General features: G+C 37.2%; 1 long non-coding RNA gene across 2 annotated transcripts; it reads right to left on the bottom strand.

The window, feature by feature from the left end:
* Positions 1 to 10,714: 10,714 nt before the first annotated feature.
* LOC122021754 lies at positions 10,715 to 11,185 on the bottom strand. 2 transcript variants are annotated; one of them, XR_006122638.1, is made up of 3 exons: positions 11,141 to 11,185; positions 10,957 to 11,001; positions 10,715 to 10,823 (listed from the first exon to the last, which is right to left on the bottom strand). It is a non-coding gene; the product is annotated as an uncharacterized LOC122021754 (long non-coding RNA). The 2 variants fall into 2 exon arrangements; XR_006122637.1 differs by lacking the exon at positions 11,141 to 11,185 and adding an exon at positions 11,096 to 11,135.
* Between the last annotated feature and the right edge of the window lie 5,146 nt (positions 11,186 to 16,331).

Here is a 16,331-nt window from a genome sequence, read left to right on the forward strand (position 1 = left end):
CTGAGGGGACACCCGTAAGGGATCATATCCTCAAAATGATGGCTCTTTTGAATGAGATGGAAGTCCTTGGAGCAGAAATCGATGGGGAAACCCAGGTTGATATCATTCTCCAAACGCTGCCTAAAAGTTTTGAGCAGTTTCACCTAAACTACAACATGAATAAAAGAGTTTATTTGTTGGCGAAACTTCTGACAGAACTATAGGTGGCAGAAGGGCTATTTCGTCAAAGTTCTCAAATTCACATCACTGAAAATGTTTCTGCTTTTAAGCCGAAAGGCAGAAAGAAGAAAAAGAAATAAGTTGGTTCAGCAAAGAAAGTGAATCAATCTCTAGGTACTTGGCCGCATGCAGGTGTGAAGAAGCTGAAGGGCAAGTGCTTCACATGCAAGCAGTCTGGACATGGGAAAGTGGACTATCCTTCCAGAAAGGAGAACAATAAAGATATATCTTATTCTCTAGTGGTTGAAACATGTTTAGTGGTATATCTACTGGTACCTGGTGTGTAGATACGGGAGCCACTGATCATGCCTGCAATATATTGTAGGGGTTTCAGGAAACTCAATGACTAGATGAAGGGGAGATTACCGTCTACATGGGTAACGCTACAAAAGTGGCGGCTATTGCAGTTGGAGATGTTTATTTATCTTTTGATAGAAATAAAACATTGATTTTGAGAAATTATCTTTACGTACCATGTTTTAGAAAGAACTTTATTTTAGTTTCTAAACTATTTATGGATGGATATTCTGTTTCTTTTGATGATAAAGTAGTTGTCAAGAAAAAATAGGGTAGTTATATATTCTGGTACGTTGGTTGGCAATTTGTTTACTCTAAATCCAATAACTCCCATGATACAACAAATGGAAATTAATAACACATCTTCTAATTCTAATAAGAGAAAGCAACCTTTGGAAATAAACCAAACATATCTTTGGCATGTAAGGCTTGGTCATATTTACTTGAGTAGGATTTAAAGGCTAATAGCTGATGGACCTTTGGGTTCTTTAGCGGTGAAAAATTTTCCAACCTGCGAATCTTGCTTGGAAGGAAAAATGACCAAGAGACCTTTTAAGGCCAAGGGGTATAGAGCCAAAGATGTGTTGAAATTGATTCATTCTGATTTGTGTGAACCTATGACTATCCAGGCAAGAGGTGGTTTCGAATATTTTGTCTCTTTTATAGACTACTATTCGAGATATGGGTATATTTACTAGATGCGCCGCAAGTCTGAGTGCTTTGATAAGTTTAAAGAATACAAGGCTGATGTGGAGAAACATCATGGTAAAGGTATCAAGACACTACGGTCTGATCGTGGTGGCAAGTACCTCTTAGGAGAGTTTAGGAGTTACTTATCAGAAGTCGGGATTCAATCTCAACTGTCTGCACCTAGTACATCCCAACAGAATGGTGTGGCAGAACGAAGGAATAATACTCTTATGGAAATAGTTAGATCAATGATGAGTTATTCAGAATTATCAAATTTATCAGAACGAAGGATATGCTCTGGAAACAACAGTGTACATTCTGAACTTGGTACCTTCTAAGTCAGTAACCTCTACTCCCACAAAATTATGGAATGAACGTAAGCTTAGTCTGAAACATATTCGGATTTGGGATAGTCTAGCACATGTGCTGAAGAGAGGCGCTGATAAGTTGGAATCACGTACAGAAGTTCACTTGTTTGTGGGTTATCCTAAAGGAACGAAAGGTGGTTTATTTATAGTCCTAAAGATCAGAAGGTCATTGTTAGCATCAATGCCCGTTTTTTAGAAGAGGACTATATAATGAACCACAAGCCCATGAGTAAAATTGTTCTTGAGGAAATAAGAGAAGACATGTCTATTTTAGTACCAATAGTACAAGATGAGATACCATAAGAAACTGCAACACGTGTCACAAATGATGCACAATTACAAGTAGTGCCTCGTCGTAGTGAGAGTGTTGTTAGGCAACCTGATAAATTCATGTTTTTGGGAGAATCTTCAGACTTAATCCCTGGCGAATATGAACCTGATCCCTGGACATATGATGAAGCACTCCAAGATAAAGATGCAGCATCTTGGAAAAGTGCAATGAACTCTGAAATAGAATCTATGTACTCTAATCAGGTCTGGGAGCTTATAGAACCACTAAATGGTGTAAAAGCCATTGGATGTAAATGGGTCTACAAAACAAAAAGAGGGACAGATGGGAAGGTGGAAACCTTTAAAGCAAGGCTTGATGCAAAGGGTATACTCAGAAAGAGGGAATCGATTATGAGGAAACCTTTTCGCCAGTAGCCATGCTTAAGTCTATCCGAATTCTTTTATCTATTGCCACTCATATGGATTATGAGATTTGAAAAATGGATGTCAAGACAGCTTTCCTTAATGGAAGTCTTGAAGAAAATATCCATATGAAGCAACCAGAGGGATTCATTGCGAAGAGCAAAGAACATCTTGTATGTAAGCTCAATCGATCTATCTATGAACTGAAGCAAGCTTCGAGATCTTGGAACATCCGGTTTAACGAAGTGATCCAGTCTTATGGATTTATTTAGTATCCGGATGAGTTTTGTGTATTCAAGAAGAGTGACAGAAACATGGTGGTATTTCTTTTACTATACGTAAATGACATTTTGCTCATTGGCAACAATATCAAAGTGTTGTCAGACGTAAGGATATGGTTGTCCAAGCAACTTGATATGAAGGATTTGGGAGAATGTGGACATATTCTTGGGATCAAAGTAATAAGGGATTGCAAGAAAAGAATGTTGTGCTTATCCCAAACTTTATACATCGATACTATTCTAGCTCGTTTTAGCATGCAAAACTCCAAGAAAGGTTTTCTACCTTTTCGGCATGGAGTACCTTTATCTAAAGAGATGTCTCCTAAAACATCAAAGGAAATAGAGGACATGAAGGCAGTTCCTTATGTTTTGGCTGTAGAAAGACTAATGTATGCGATGCTATGTACGAGATCGGATATCTATTTTGCTGTGGACATGGTTAGCATAAATCAAAGTAACCCAAGATAAGGACATTCGATTGTCGTAAAGCATATATTGAAGTACATGAAAAGGACTAGAGATTATATGCTAGTTTACCAGGTAGATGATTTGCTCCCTGTGGGTTACATGGATTCAGACTTCCAATCAGATAGGGACAATAGTAAGTTGACCTCAGGGTATATGTTTACTTTGGGAGGTGGAGCCATAGCATGGAGGAGTGTTAAGAAGAAATGCCTTTCGAACTCCACCATGGAAGCTGAGTATGTGGCAGCGCCTGAGGCAGCCAAAGAAGCTGTATGGCTCAGAAACTTCTTGATGGACTTAGATGTGATTCCTGGTTTGTCCAAAATTATCACAATTTATTGTGATAATAGTGGTACAGTAGCAAACTCGAAGGAACCACGAGCCCATAAGGCAAGTAAACACATTGAGCGCAAGTACCACCTGATACGAGACATCATAAAGCGAGGAGAAGTTGCTGTCACCAATATTGCATTAGAAGATAACCTGGCAGATCCTTTCACTAAGGCCCTTCCAGCGAGAGCTTTTGTTGGGCATGTTGAGGGGATGGGGATCAGATGTATGGCAGTATATATGGAAGCATAGTCTTTTAGTGTAAGTGGGAGATTGTTAGAATGTATACTAAAAGTCTAGCTTTTTGTATAAACATTTATTTTAAAATAAGAATCACATTGGTCAAATGTCTGCATTTAGTTAAATGCAGTTGTCCATTTAATTTATATTGTAGATAACATGGTGTGTCGTGTCACACAGAAGATCATGTTATCAGTTCCTTACAAATTATAAATAGAAGCTCACAACCAAGATGGATTGTGACAAACTATTGGAATGGTTGTAGTGTAATTTGGTACTAATTTATCTTGACTATAAAATTATACTAGTACACTATGTGTGTATAAAGCAAGACCATTTGAGGTTGTTCCTTTTATACTGACTGCATAAAAGAATAGAACCTCTGTTATTATGGATGTGCGTACTCTTAATCCTGATATAATAACAAGCACATGTACTTAGTATTTATTTCTTTAATTTATCAAAGGGTGAGATTTATTCGTTAAATCAATAGGCCTGATAAGTTGGGAACTAATATTATTTATATGGTGTGTTGTTGATTATAGAAGGAAACCGTGTCCTATTTATTAGTATGATGATGTCCCCTTGAGGAGCTCATAAGGATTGTCATGTAAACCCTGCAGGTGGACTTAGTCCAACATGACAATAAGGTTGAGTGGTACTACTCTTGGAGCTAGATATTAATTAAGTGAGTTGTCAGTAACTCATTTAATTAGTGGGCATTCGATATCTTAAACATAGGGAGATTAACACACTCATGATAAGAAGGAACCCATATTGTAATATGGGATTGGTGTAGTAGTTCAATAATAACTCTTTAGTGGTATGAGTTATTATTGATGAACTCGAGTTGGGTGTTCGGTGCGAACACGGGAAGCTCAAGTTCATCGGGAGACCAAAACAAATTCCTCCTCTCGGTCCCTGTCGTAGCCTCTATATATAAAGCCTCGCATCCACCCAAGTCATCCTTATGGCCGACCACATCCTTGCTTGGTGCCCAAGCAAGGGGTTGGCCAAGATGGGTTTAAAAGTGGGTTTTTAATTTTTTAAATCTTTCTTTTTGTAGCCATCTACAATGTTTTAAAAGAGAGATTTTAAATTTTAAAAACTTTCCTTTTTTTTTGAAGCCATCTTCGGTCAGTTCCACTTGGCCAAATGCACCAGGTCGAAGCCATATCTTCCTAGACATGCGATGCCCAAGTTTCCCTAACGTACTATCATCCAAAAACTTCACTAGTACTGTGGGTCAAGTTAATCCTTGCCTTTTAATCTAACCTTAATTACCCTGCCGAGTAATCTATTCTTGTTTTACCCACTTCGGGTAGATTAGGTTCAGTTACCCTGCCGGGTAGTTTAGTTGGGGGTGCCAGCGAGTCTGGATCCTCCATCTTTATTTTGAGTTTTAATTTCAAGTCTTGAATTTAATTTTAAATTTTGAAATTAATTTTAATTTCAATTTCGAATTTTGAATTTTGATTTTAACTTTGAATTTATAATTTAATTTTGAATTTTGAATTTAATTTTAAATTTTGAATTTTAATTTTAATTTCAATTTCAAATTTTGAATTTTGATTTTAACTTTGAATTTATAATTTAATTTTGAATTTTGAATTTAATTTTAAATTTTGAATTTAATTTTAATTTCAATTTCGAATTTTGAATTTTAATTTTAATTTTGAATTTAGAATTTTAAATTTTTAGGATTGTTTTTCTTTTTGCTCCCCCTGGATCATGGCCTCGATATGGTCTATCGAGGTAGTATATTTGATCCTTCGGAACCCAGTATTGGCCAAGTCCAACTTGATTGACCAAGTTAGACTTGGAGACCCATGCTTGGACTGATTTAATACTTTGTTTGTTTATTAATGATAAATAAGATCTATATTTACTTTTGTATCCCAGCCCAGTTCTGTTGTAGACGACTCTTTGTGTCCCAAGAATCAAGTCCAAATTCTTGGAGCCCAAAGTAAACCGTTCTAAGGTATTTTCTAAATCTTTAACCTGATTTGTTAGAGTTGAATTTTCTTCTTCAAGTTTTTGAACTTGAGTTGGAAATTCAGTCTGACTCTGGTCAGGTGAGGGTTTGGTGTTAGCCACTTCTTTAAGGACACTTACTTCCTTTAGAAGTGACTTAACTTTTAGGTTTGACTTAGCTAATTTGCGCAATAAATAGATAACTAAAATGTTCAACCGGGAGATACTTACAGCGGGGTCTGGTCCTTCGGAAACGGATACGGATCCGTGACTTTGCTCAGACTCTGCCTCAGACTCGCTCTCGCATCCATATTCAACGACTTGGTCCCGGGCCATTAATGCGAGTAGACTCGTTTGTTCGAGCTCGTCGTCGTCGTCCTCCGATGAAGATTCGTCCCATGTTGCCTTAAGGACCTTTTTCCTTCTTTGCTTTTTGATCTCCTTCAGGTTAGGGCAGTTGGATTTGATGTGCCCTTTTTGGTTACACCCGTAGCATGTAACTTCAAACTTCATCTTTGTATTTTGTGGGCCTTCCTTTGATTTTACTGCCTTCTTTAGATCTCTTTTGTCGAATCCTTTCGTCTTGTAGAGCTTCTTCACGAGGTTTACCAGCTCGGTTGTAATGTCACCTTCTTCATCGTCAGAGTCTGGTTCAGCTTCCGATGCTGGTTCGGTTCTCCGTCGTGGTCTCGGTTCCCGGGTTCGACCTGTACCTGCAACCAACGCAATACCTTTCTCGGTTGGCTGTGCATTAGTCTGCTCATGAAGTTCAAATTCACTAAAAAGTTCATCTAGTTTTAAAGAAGATAAATCCTTGGAAACTTTGTAGGCATCTACCATTGATGCCCACAATGTATTCCTTGGAAACGAGTTTAGGGCATACCTTATTACGTCCCGATTTTCTATCTTTTGGCCAATTCCGTGAAGAGAGTTAAGGATGTCTTGTATTCTCGCGTGAAGAGAACTCGCCGTTTCGCCTTCCTGCATTTTTAGATTATATAATTTATTAAGCAAAAGATCTCTTTTACTTACCTTGGTGTCGTCAGTGCCTTCATGGAGTTCGATGAGCTTTTCCCAGAGCTCCTTTGCAGAGGAGAACGGGCCAACTCTGTTGAGTTCTTCCTTGGTAAGACCACACTGGAGGGTGCAGGTAGCTTTGGCGTCGGCTTCCACCTTTTTTATTAGAGAAGCGTCCCACTTCTCGCAGGGTGTAGTTTTGCCGTCGTCATCGATTGGCAGTTTCAGTCCCGTCTTTATGATCATCCACGTTTCGAATTGTATCTTTAGATACGTTTCCATTCTTCCCTTCCAGTAGCCAAAATCCTCTCCGGAGAATAGCGGGGGACGTACAGTGCTGAAACCCTCTTGTTGGGCCATTTATAATATGTAACAAAAGAAAACAACAGAATATGTTCCAAGACTAAGTCTTGGATTAGTAGTGCTGGAATAAAGAATAATAAAAACGAACTCGAGTGGTGTTGCACCTACTTCGAGCAAAAGTCGATTCGAGGGAAACAAAAATTAGAATATAGCTATAAGGCTAAATTCTAATTTGACTCCGAAAACGAAAAAAAAAATTGCGAAAAATTTGTTTTGAAAGGTGGTTGCACCAATTCAAAACGACCCCGCTCTGATACTAATTGTTGGATCGAGACGCGCTAGAGGGGGGTGAATAGCGCTCGCGGCTATTTCGTTTTTCGGAAAACACTCGAGTAATTAAAACGCAGCGGAAAATAAGAAAGCAAGCACACAGAGACAGGAGGATTTACTTCATTCGGAGCCTTGATCGACTCCTACTCGAAGGCCCGCGATCCTTGATCGCTTTCCGTGGGCAACAACTATAAGCTCGTAAAAACTATTACAAACTAATTACAATTCAAAGCAGTAAAAGATTATACCGACAACAAAGGACTAAATCTGAAGCTCCGGGTTGTCGGGGTGTCGTTGCAGCACTTCGGGATCGTCTCGTAGGCAGCTTGTAGCAGATAGTTCACTTGGAAGAAGATGTTTGAAGCTGCTGGTCGAGACCCCTTATAAAGGGGGTTCAAGGCGCCTTATACTGTTCACCAAGGCGCCTTGAACGAGCCGAGTCACCCGCGTGGATCAGCACTGACCTGGTCGAACTCTATCTGGTTCAAGGCGCCTTCAGCCTATCCAGGGCGCCTTCAACCTCCGGTCCAAGGCGCCTTGAACTCCATTCAAGGCGCCTCCAGTCTGCTGCGCTGGCCTTTTCCTGACTCGCACCCGAGGCGCCTCCAAGCTCCATGGAGGCGCCTCGGCACTGTTCATCCGAGGTCTTTTTTGTACTTTGGTCCCTGCAAGATATGTTAATCCCAAAAATACCCTGCAGCACAAAGTTAGCACAAAACAATGATATAACTATTGAAATATTTAACAGTCTCTTGACTGTCCGAGTCTGACTTCAGGTTTCCTACCGGAAACCCTAGGTCGACCCGACGCCTACTGTTCCCTCTACGGGGAACGCGTCCTCACCTACTCCACTCAGGAGATTTACCTGTTGCCAGTACGATCCTCCAGATCGACGTGACTTTTGCTCGGCACTCTGCTGAACATCCGCTTCACCGGCCAATTCAGACTTTCACCTGGTTCGCGACACCAGGGCTTTCCACCTAGGGTTACCACCCCCTAGGACTTTTGCCTGAAGCCATCGACCTGCCAAGACTTTCCGCATAGGGTTACCACCCCCTATGACCTAGGGTTACCACCCCCTAGGGTTTTACCTTGCCTAACCGCAGTTAGGACTTTCCTGAAACACTCAGCAAAAGTTTTCAGATAACAAAGCACCTTAACTTTGAATCCTTTGCCATTATCAAAACTTAGGTTCGATCGTCGGATGCTTCCCGCACCAACAGTGGTGGCCGGATTTTAGAAGAAGAGGAGGAAGCTTTTGGGTGGTGTTCATCTTGGAGGATCGTCGGTGACACGACGTCCAAGGCGAGTCAAGGAATACGACAGAAGATCTTGAGGTCATTACCTTACAAAGAGAAGGTCTAACTAGTATTTTTCTTCCGCATCATACTAGTTATTTTTTTTTGTATGAATTCTAAATACAAGAGGCAATTAGATCTAGTTTATCGAATTTATTTTTCGAGTTTGTGTTTTCTTCTTTTTCAAATTTGTGATTCGATTGTTCTTTTTGCTTAACCTAGAGTTATTTAAGAAAATAAATATTAGCTTTCCTTAAAAGGCTTTGCCTAGGCGGTGGTGGTTTCTCCCATATCCAAGAAGGTCATGTGCCTCGCCATGCAGTCTTGGAAGCCAATTTTGGAAATTAATATTTATGGAATTAATAACTTAGGTAGATTTGAATCAATAGTGTTAAGTTCTTCTTGCGATTCGAATCTAAACCATTAAGAACAGATAAGTTAAATTTGGAATCAATGATGTTAAGTTTCGTCTACGATTCCTAATTTAACTTCTAAAGAATACAATAGGTTATTTTAGGAAAGGTTCGACACTTGTACAAAAAATTTTTGTACTGTGGAACCGATACGTTTTCCTAGGATTAACCAACAATCTTCGTAGGTGCTGATCTCGCATTGGCCACTATGTGAAAATCGGCAATAGACTTCGGATATTATCCGAAGTAATAGGTAGATATTTACCGAAGTAGACGCACGTGAAGTAAAAGGGTTAAATTTTTACTTCGGCACACGATTACCGAAGTCTATCACCGGTCCAAAACTGGTTCAAAATTAGACCATTTTTGAAGTAAAAAAGTGCTATTACTTCATCAAGACCAGTAAAAATACCGAAGTAGTTGATGATATATTACTGCATAGGTTACATTGTATGACGAAGTTTAAAGGAGTTACGACTTCACAATTTTTTATATTATGGTGTAGTAAATATTTAATATTACTTCTGCATATTTTAGCTTGATCGAAGTAATTGTTATTGTATTACTTCATCGTAGTTTAAGTTAGCGCAGTAATACATACAAACGACTTCAATAATTTTAATCACGTGGCAAAGTAAATAGTTTATTTAACTGCGACACTATTTAAATTTATTGAAGTCTTATGTGTTATATTACTTCATCATTTGTATTTATAGTATCGAAGTAGTTGACTATATTTTACTACAATACAAATTTAATTGACAAAAGTGTATATCATAATATTTTACTATAACACAATAGTTTTTATCACTAAAATTGAATAAATATATCATAAATATCTATCAAATACAATCCAAAAGTGTATTCATAAAAGAAATGTTTAACCATAACCCAAAAACTTTTATATCCATAAATCTTTAAATACAATCTAAAATTTGTATCATAGCCTACACTTAGGCACCCACATATAAATAGACGAATTCGCTCCATTCACTTCTGACTTCATCATACTGAGATTGATTGTAATACTGTTTGTTTTTTTATGCTGCAAACTGAATCATTAACAAAAGTTTGAGTATCAATGAAAAATGACTTAATATTTTATAAAGAAAATATTTCATAAAAAAAATATTCACCTTCCTCTCCAATTGTAGATATTCATCCAAGACTAACTCTTTCATGTACCGCATTACACAATATACACATTCAATGCCACCATTTTGTTTAAGATTATCCTAAAGAAATTGAAAATATCATGTAAGAAGTTACAATCCAAATAATAAGAATTATTAATTGGTTCATTCACAATGTAAATGACGTCAGTAATGAAATTCCAAGCTCAAATGGACATTAACTTGGTGCAAGCACCAGAGTAGAGAAATAGCTTTTATCTACAAAAAAAATGTTTTATTAACTAGAAAAGGAAAAGGTATAGGGTTATGTCATTTGTAAGTTCCCCTAGAGCAAGCAGCAATCTCTCTATTGATCAGAAGACAAGCAAAAGAAAATAGAAGCATATTATATAGTCTCTAACAACTGGACTCTTCACCCATGTCCGACATGGACACTCCAAGTCCAAACTCAACATTCCTCTTGATAATGTGTAAAAATTATAGAAATACCATGTTAAACATGCAAACCCATATTGAATAATCATACTGGAGTCCTAGTAACATAGTTACATTTTATATATTAATAGCAAGGAAACAAAGAGGTCAAACATAAACAACAAAAATATTGGAAAAAGTTAACAAACATAAAGAAAAAAAAACAAAAAGTAATTATGTTCAAAATATGTAGTCACCTATCAAATATAAGAGCTCTCATAGGGCTTTCTGAGGTATCCTTTGGAGGAGGAATCCTTGTTATAATAGCATTTAAAATTTCAGTTATACCAATACCCTCCTATAAACAGATCAACACGAGGTTAAGTGATCTACATTTCTCATTGAAAAGAACATGGGACATCCTACTATGTCCAACAAATAATTATGACTTTTTATGATCAAATAATCAGTTCAGACACAAAAAAACAAACCTTTGCTGAACAGTGAATCGCATTACTGCAGTCTAGCCCAATAATCTGCAAAAGGAGAATATCAGAGATTATAGGTAAAGGGTAGAGAAGGTTGTATTAGAGTAGTATCTGGAAAGTTCATTACAGGTAACAAACTTACTGAGGACAAGATTTAAGTATGAGAAACAAGCATTCCTTCATAAACCTCTTCAATCTCCTGTGCAATGTGATCAGGTTCAGCACCTGGTAGATCTATTTTATTTAAAACCTACATCAAGACAAATACATTTTTTTCTAATTATGAACCTCAAATCAAGTGCATGTAAAACAATAATCAACAGAAAATTCAATTAAAACTGAAAATTAATTATCTCTAAGGATAACTTCTTTTTTTAAGGAAAAAAAAATCAATCTTGAAGGATAATTTGTTGTTGCCTGGTCTTAGAGATTTGACAAGCATCCAAGAAAGTCACAATTTCAAACATTTGTTGATCATTCTTGAATAGATGCTGAATACAGAAGTTTGAAGGAGGCCACTTGCCCAAGAACTTAGTTCTTATCATCAGAGCCACAGCTAATCGCTTTAACTAGTTAGTACCTCTTTTATCTATTATATGAAGTCAAAATAATATAAGCAGAGTTGTCTACTGGGAAACGAGAATAACAAGAAGTGAAATTATAAGAAAAATTTTTGGAGAGAAACGATGTTCTTTTTTAGAGATTATTGATGATATGAAACACTTAAAAAGATAGCCTAAGTGTCTACAAGGGATGACAGTTGGAAACTGGTCTAAAAGATGAGTGTTAGAAAGTTGAGAGGACCAATGACGAACTAAGTTGCTTAAGCCAGATTAAGATGTTCCTAAGATGGCCTTCACAAGATTGGTATTACACTACTACGTAGCAGTATAGGTTCCCAAATTACAACTTCTCGTATCCTGCATGAAAGAATACCTCAGAAGGTTCTCAGAATTTCTCCTCTAATGCGGAAGTTAATCTAACTTAGTGGGGAGAAGTCAACCTAATTAAAACAAGTATAAAAAAGAATGAAAGTTATAAGCTTAGGGAGTATGTTCTTGCAAGGGCACATATGGAAAACTCCTCATTGATTTGGTTGATGGATTGACAATCAAAGAGCTTCCAGTTGCAAGCTAGAAAAAAACAGCAATGTAGTGAATGAGTTTAATGAGAAATTACAGTTGGAAGATTTAAGAGATTTAGTAATGCTGACTTCCAATCTATGTAGTAATGCCAAATTATGACGGTATATAATTATTCTACTGCCTGAAAAATACACCACTTAGGTAGCGTTTAGCTTCGGTGGTCCGATGAGGGTGATATTTGAGAAGTTATGCATTCACTTATTTTTCAAATTGGTGATTCAAGATCAATGGTGACTTCCCTAGCAAACAGCTAATAGATGATCAATGGTGAAGCAAACATAAAGAGCTGAATGAGGTGAGCTTACAGGAATTATCTCAAGATTGTTCTCCAAAGCCAGATAAACATTTGCTAAAGTCTGAGCTTCCACTCCCTAAAATGGAAATTATAAATTAGAAATCAAGTTCATAAACAAAAACTTTTACTTGATACAGAAACTGTTAAGCTTTTGTACCATATATATTTATTGTTCTGGAGCTCTCTTAATGAAGATAAGAATATGATATATTGCAGGCTTGCTTCTCAAAACCTTAGATACTTAAGAGAGCTCCAGAAAGAAAATTGATGTATCAAAATAGAGGTGTGCACATTACAAGCATTTTTTATAGAGATTATGACAAGTTGCCAAGTTAGACTATCCTACATCAGGATATTGTATCCTTTGGTGGAAAGTTGCCAATTGTACTCTGAAAATAAGCAACTATCCATACGGTTTCAAAATGACTAGTGATCCAGGTGCCCATAAACACACTGAGCAAGCATAAAACTTTGTAATAGAAAAGTTATGGTTGCAATTATGTTATTATATAATATGTATTGACAAGATATACATCCTCAAGAAATTATGTTCTTTATAACATGTATATAACAGAATCTGTTATCAAGAAATCATTACAAACCCCAAGCAAGATGCCTTAGTTCATATGTATAATTCTTGTCTTGCTCCATCAGACTTGCCAATTGGTTAGAAACAGCACAACAGAGTTGAAAGGAAATGAAATCTAATGGCAAGGAAGAGAGGAAAGGAAAGAAGGGTCGGAGAGGGAACAAACCTAGAGCTGTAGAAAACTGAAAGGGCGGCCGCCAAGTAAAGTTGATTTGTTGCTGGTGGAGTCAAAGGACACCGGGTGAAGTCGATTGTTTACGTCGGGTGAAAAAAGAAGTAGAGGGCGCAAGGCTAAAAACACGAAGAAGACCTAAACGGCACACGACAAAAAAACAATAGTTAGGATCGGTTAGAGACAAAGCAACAGAGAGGAAAGGAAAAGAAATCTAACGGCGAGGCAGAGAAGCAAGGAAAGAAGAGGTCGAAGAGGGAACAAACCTAGCTCTGTAGAGAGGAAAGGATCTTTGTGCATTCTGGGGAACAACTCGAAGACCGCCGGCTGGGTGAAGAAGATTTGCTGTCGGGGGAGTCGAAGGTTGCCGGCGGTGAGTGGAAGGCCGCTGGGGGAGTCGAAGGTTGTCGAGTGGAGTTGAATCGTGCGTCGGGCGAAAAAACATGAAGAGGGCGCAAGGAGAAAAAACGCGAAGAAAATAGAAGGAGACGGAGGGCGGACGACGGGAGAAAAGTAAAGCAATTAGGGTTCCCTCGTGGGGAAAAAATAAACCGCCCGGTTTAGCTAGTATTTTACAAGTTATAACTTATTACTTCAACATTTAGACATATAATTTAATTTTGTGACTTATTACTTCATCAAATATATATCATGAAGTAAAATATTAGATAAAATTAGAAGTAAAATTCATATTTTTTAATCTATGAAGTCTAAAATAGTATTTACTATATTAAATTTTGTACCGAAGTTAATTGTAATATATTACTTCATAATTATTGATTGTCGAAGTAAACAGTGGCGAAGTCTATTGTCGATTTTCACATAGTGGGCCCAACAACTGGTTCACATGTGTTTTGACAGTTGTTGGGTTCACTGCCTTGTACAGTTGCATTTGGTTGACTCTCATTATTTAGAATTAACGGGAAGTGAGATTTATAGTGTCCCAGTGTCCTGCAGGTCAAACAGAATCTCAATACTGTCTCACATCTTAGTTACAAATTTTCCTTCTATCCATCAGGTAGCACCACAGAAATATTTGTTGGTAGTTCTTTGATTACAAATTTTCCTTCTATCAAACAAGAGCAGGACACACTAATACTATCAGAACGAACAATATTCTGGAATTCATTTCGTATCCAATCTAAGAAGCCTCACTAGCTGTAGATAATAGGTTTTTTAGCTCGAGTTCCTCAAATAATACAAGCCAGTCATCAAAATTCCATGAACCTACTTCCTCATCGCCATCAACAAGTGATTCATATGGTGATGCTCCTCATCACATACTTCCCTTAAGTGACATCTATGGGGGTCGTTAATGTAGCGGAGCTACATTTTCTTAAGTGACATCTATGCACAATACCCACTAGTGATCTCTTCAAAATATGTTGAACCAACATATTTTTTACAAGTAAACAAGGATCTGAATTGGCGTAGCGCAATGACTATAAAATTTGATACACTTCTTCGTAATGGAACATGGAGTCTAGTTTCGCATACTCCCTCTATGAATGTTGTGGGCTCTAAATGAGTATTTTGTCTTAACCATCGAGATGATGGTTCTCTTGAATGATATAGAGATCAACTTGTAGCCAAAAGATTTAATCAACAAACAAGTATTTTTCAATAACAGCTTTAGCCCTGTCATCAAAATTATATTTGTCAGATTATTGTTATCAGTAGTTGTTAGTATTAATTAGCATGTATGACAACTAGATATTTCTCATGCATTCCTTTATGGTCATCTTAAGAAACTATATTTATGGAGCAACCACTTGGGTTTATCTATCCTTAATCTCTAACTCATGTTTGTCAACTCAAGAAATCCGTATATCATCTTCGGCAAGCTCCTCGTGTATGATTTCATCAATTATCTAACTGGTTACAAGTTGAAGAATTTTCTAGATCAAAGACTGACTCTTCTCTATTCTATAAATATAATAATGGATCTATAATATTTTTTTTATTTATGTGAATGACAATTTAATAACCGACAATGATCAAAAGGATATCACGATTCTATTAAGTCTTTTTAATTAAGAATTTTCTTTTCAAGATTTGTGTAATGCTCTTTTTTTCTTAGTATCGGACTTATCCCACATAATGAAGGTCATCTCCTCTCCCAGAGCAAATATATTTATGGACTTCTCCAAAAATCTAAAATAGATGGAGCACATTCGGTCTCCACACCAATTATTGTAAACAACTTCTCTACAACTTTATCCTCTTCTACTTTGTCTGATCCACAAATTTATCAAAGCATTGTTGGATTTTTATAATATATCACTATCGCTTGATTTGATATTACCTTTCAGTAAATCATGTTTGTTAGTTTATGCATACTCAAATTGAACAAAATTGGAATAATGTAAAATGAATACTTTGCTATCTTAAAAGTATAATGCTACATGATCTTCTTTTATATTGTTAATCATCTCAAGACTTACATGACATAGTGATGCAGATTGAGCAAACTCTTCTGAAGATATATGCTTTACTAATGGATATGTAATATTTCTTGAACAAAATATATTCTCATGGAATTTGAAAAAGCAACTTACAATATCTTCTTCAAGTACTAAGGATGAATATAAAACTATAGGCAATACAATAACTGAAATTATTTAACTTCAATCACTTCTTTTTAAATTTCATCTTGCATTAAATACTGCACCAAAAATTTAGTGTGACAATATCAAAGCAAAATATCTTATAATTGTTGGTACGGTTAGCACTAACGATCTAACTCAAGTTTTGATGAATGACAAAATAGGTTAAGTTAGTTTTGTTATTTTTTAACACTCTGACCGAGTGTGCAGGAGAAGTCCAGAGAGGTCAACGGGTTGACTTGATGTCTGGCACGAAGCCCAGTTAGGTCGACAGGCCGACCGGATAGCTAGCACGAAGTCCAAACGGGTCGACGGGCTGACCGGACGTTTGACACGAAGTCCAGCTAGGTCGACAGGTTGACTGGATAGCTGGCACGAAGGTCAGACGGGTCGAAGGGCTGACCGGACGTCTTGCAGGTAAGTAAAGGTAAGTCACTGGAGAGGAGTGACTGTGAGGACGCATTCCCGGGAAGGGAACTTACGCACTGATCCAACTTAGAACCATTTCGGAACTCTAAGTCGAGATCTTGACTAGATTCCGGTCTTGAAGAGACGGAATCTAATTAATATT

Source organism: Zingiber officinale, chromosome 9A, assembly GCF_018446385.1.
Source record: "Zingiber officinale cultivar Zhangliang chromosome 9A, Zo_v1.1, whole genome shotgun sequence".
Taxonomy (NCBI): domain Eukaryota; kingdom Viridiplantae; phylum Streptophyta; class Magnoliopsida; order Zingiberales; family Zingiberaceae; genus Zingiber; species Zingiber officinale.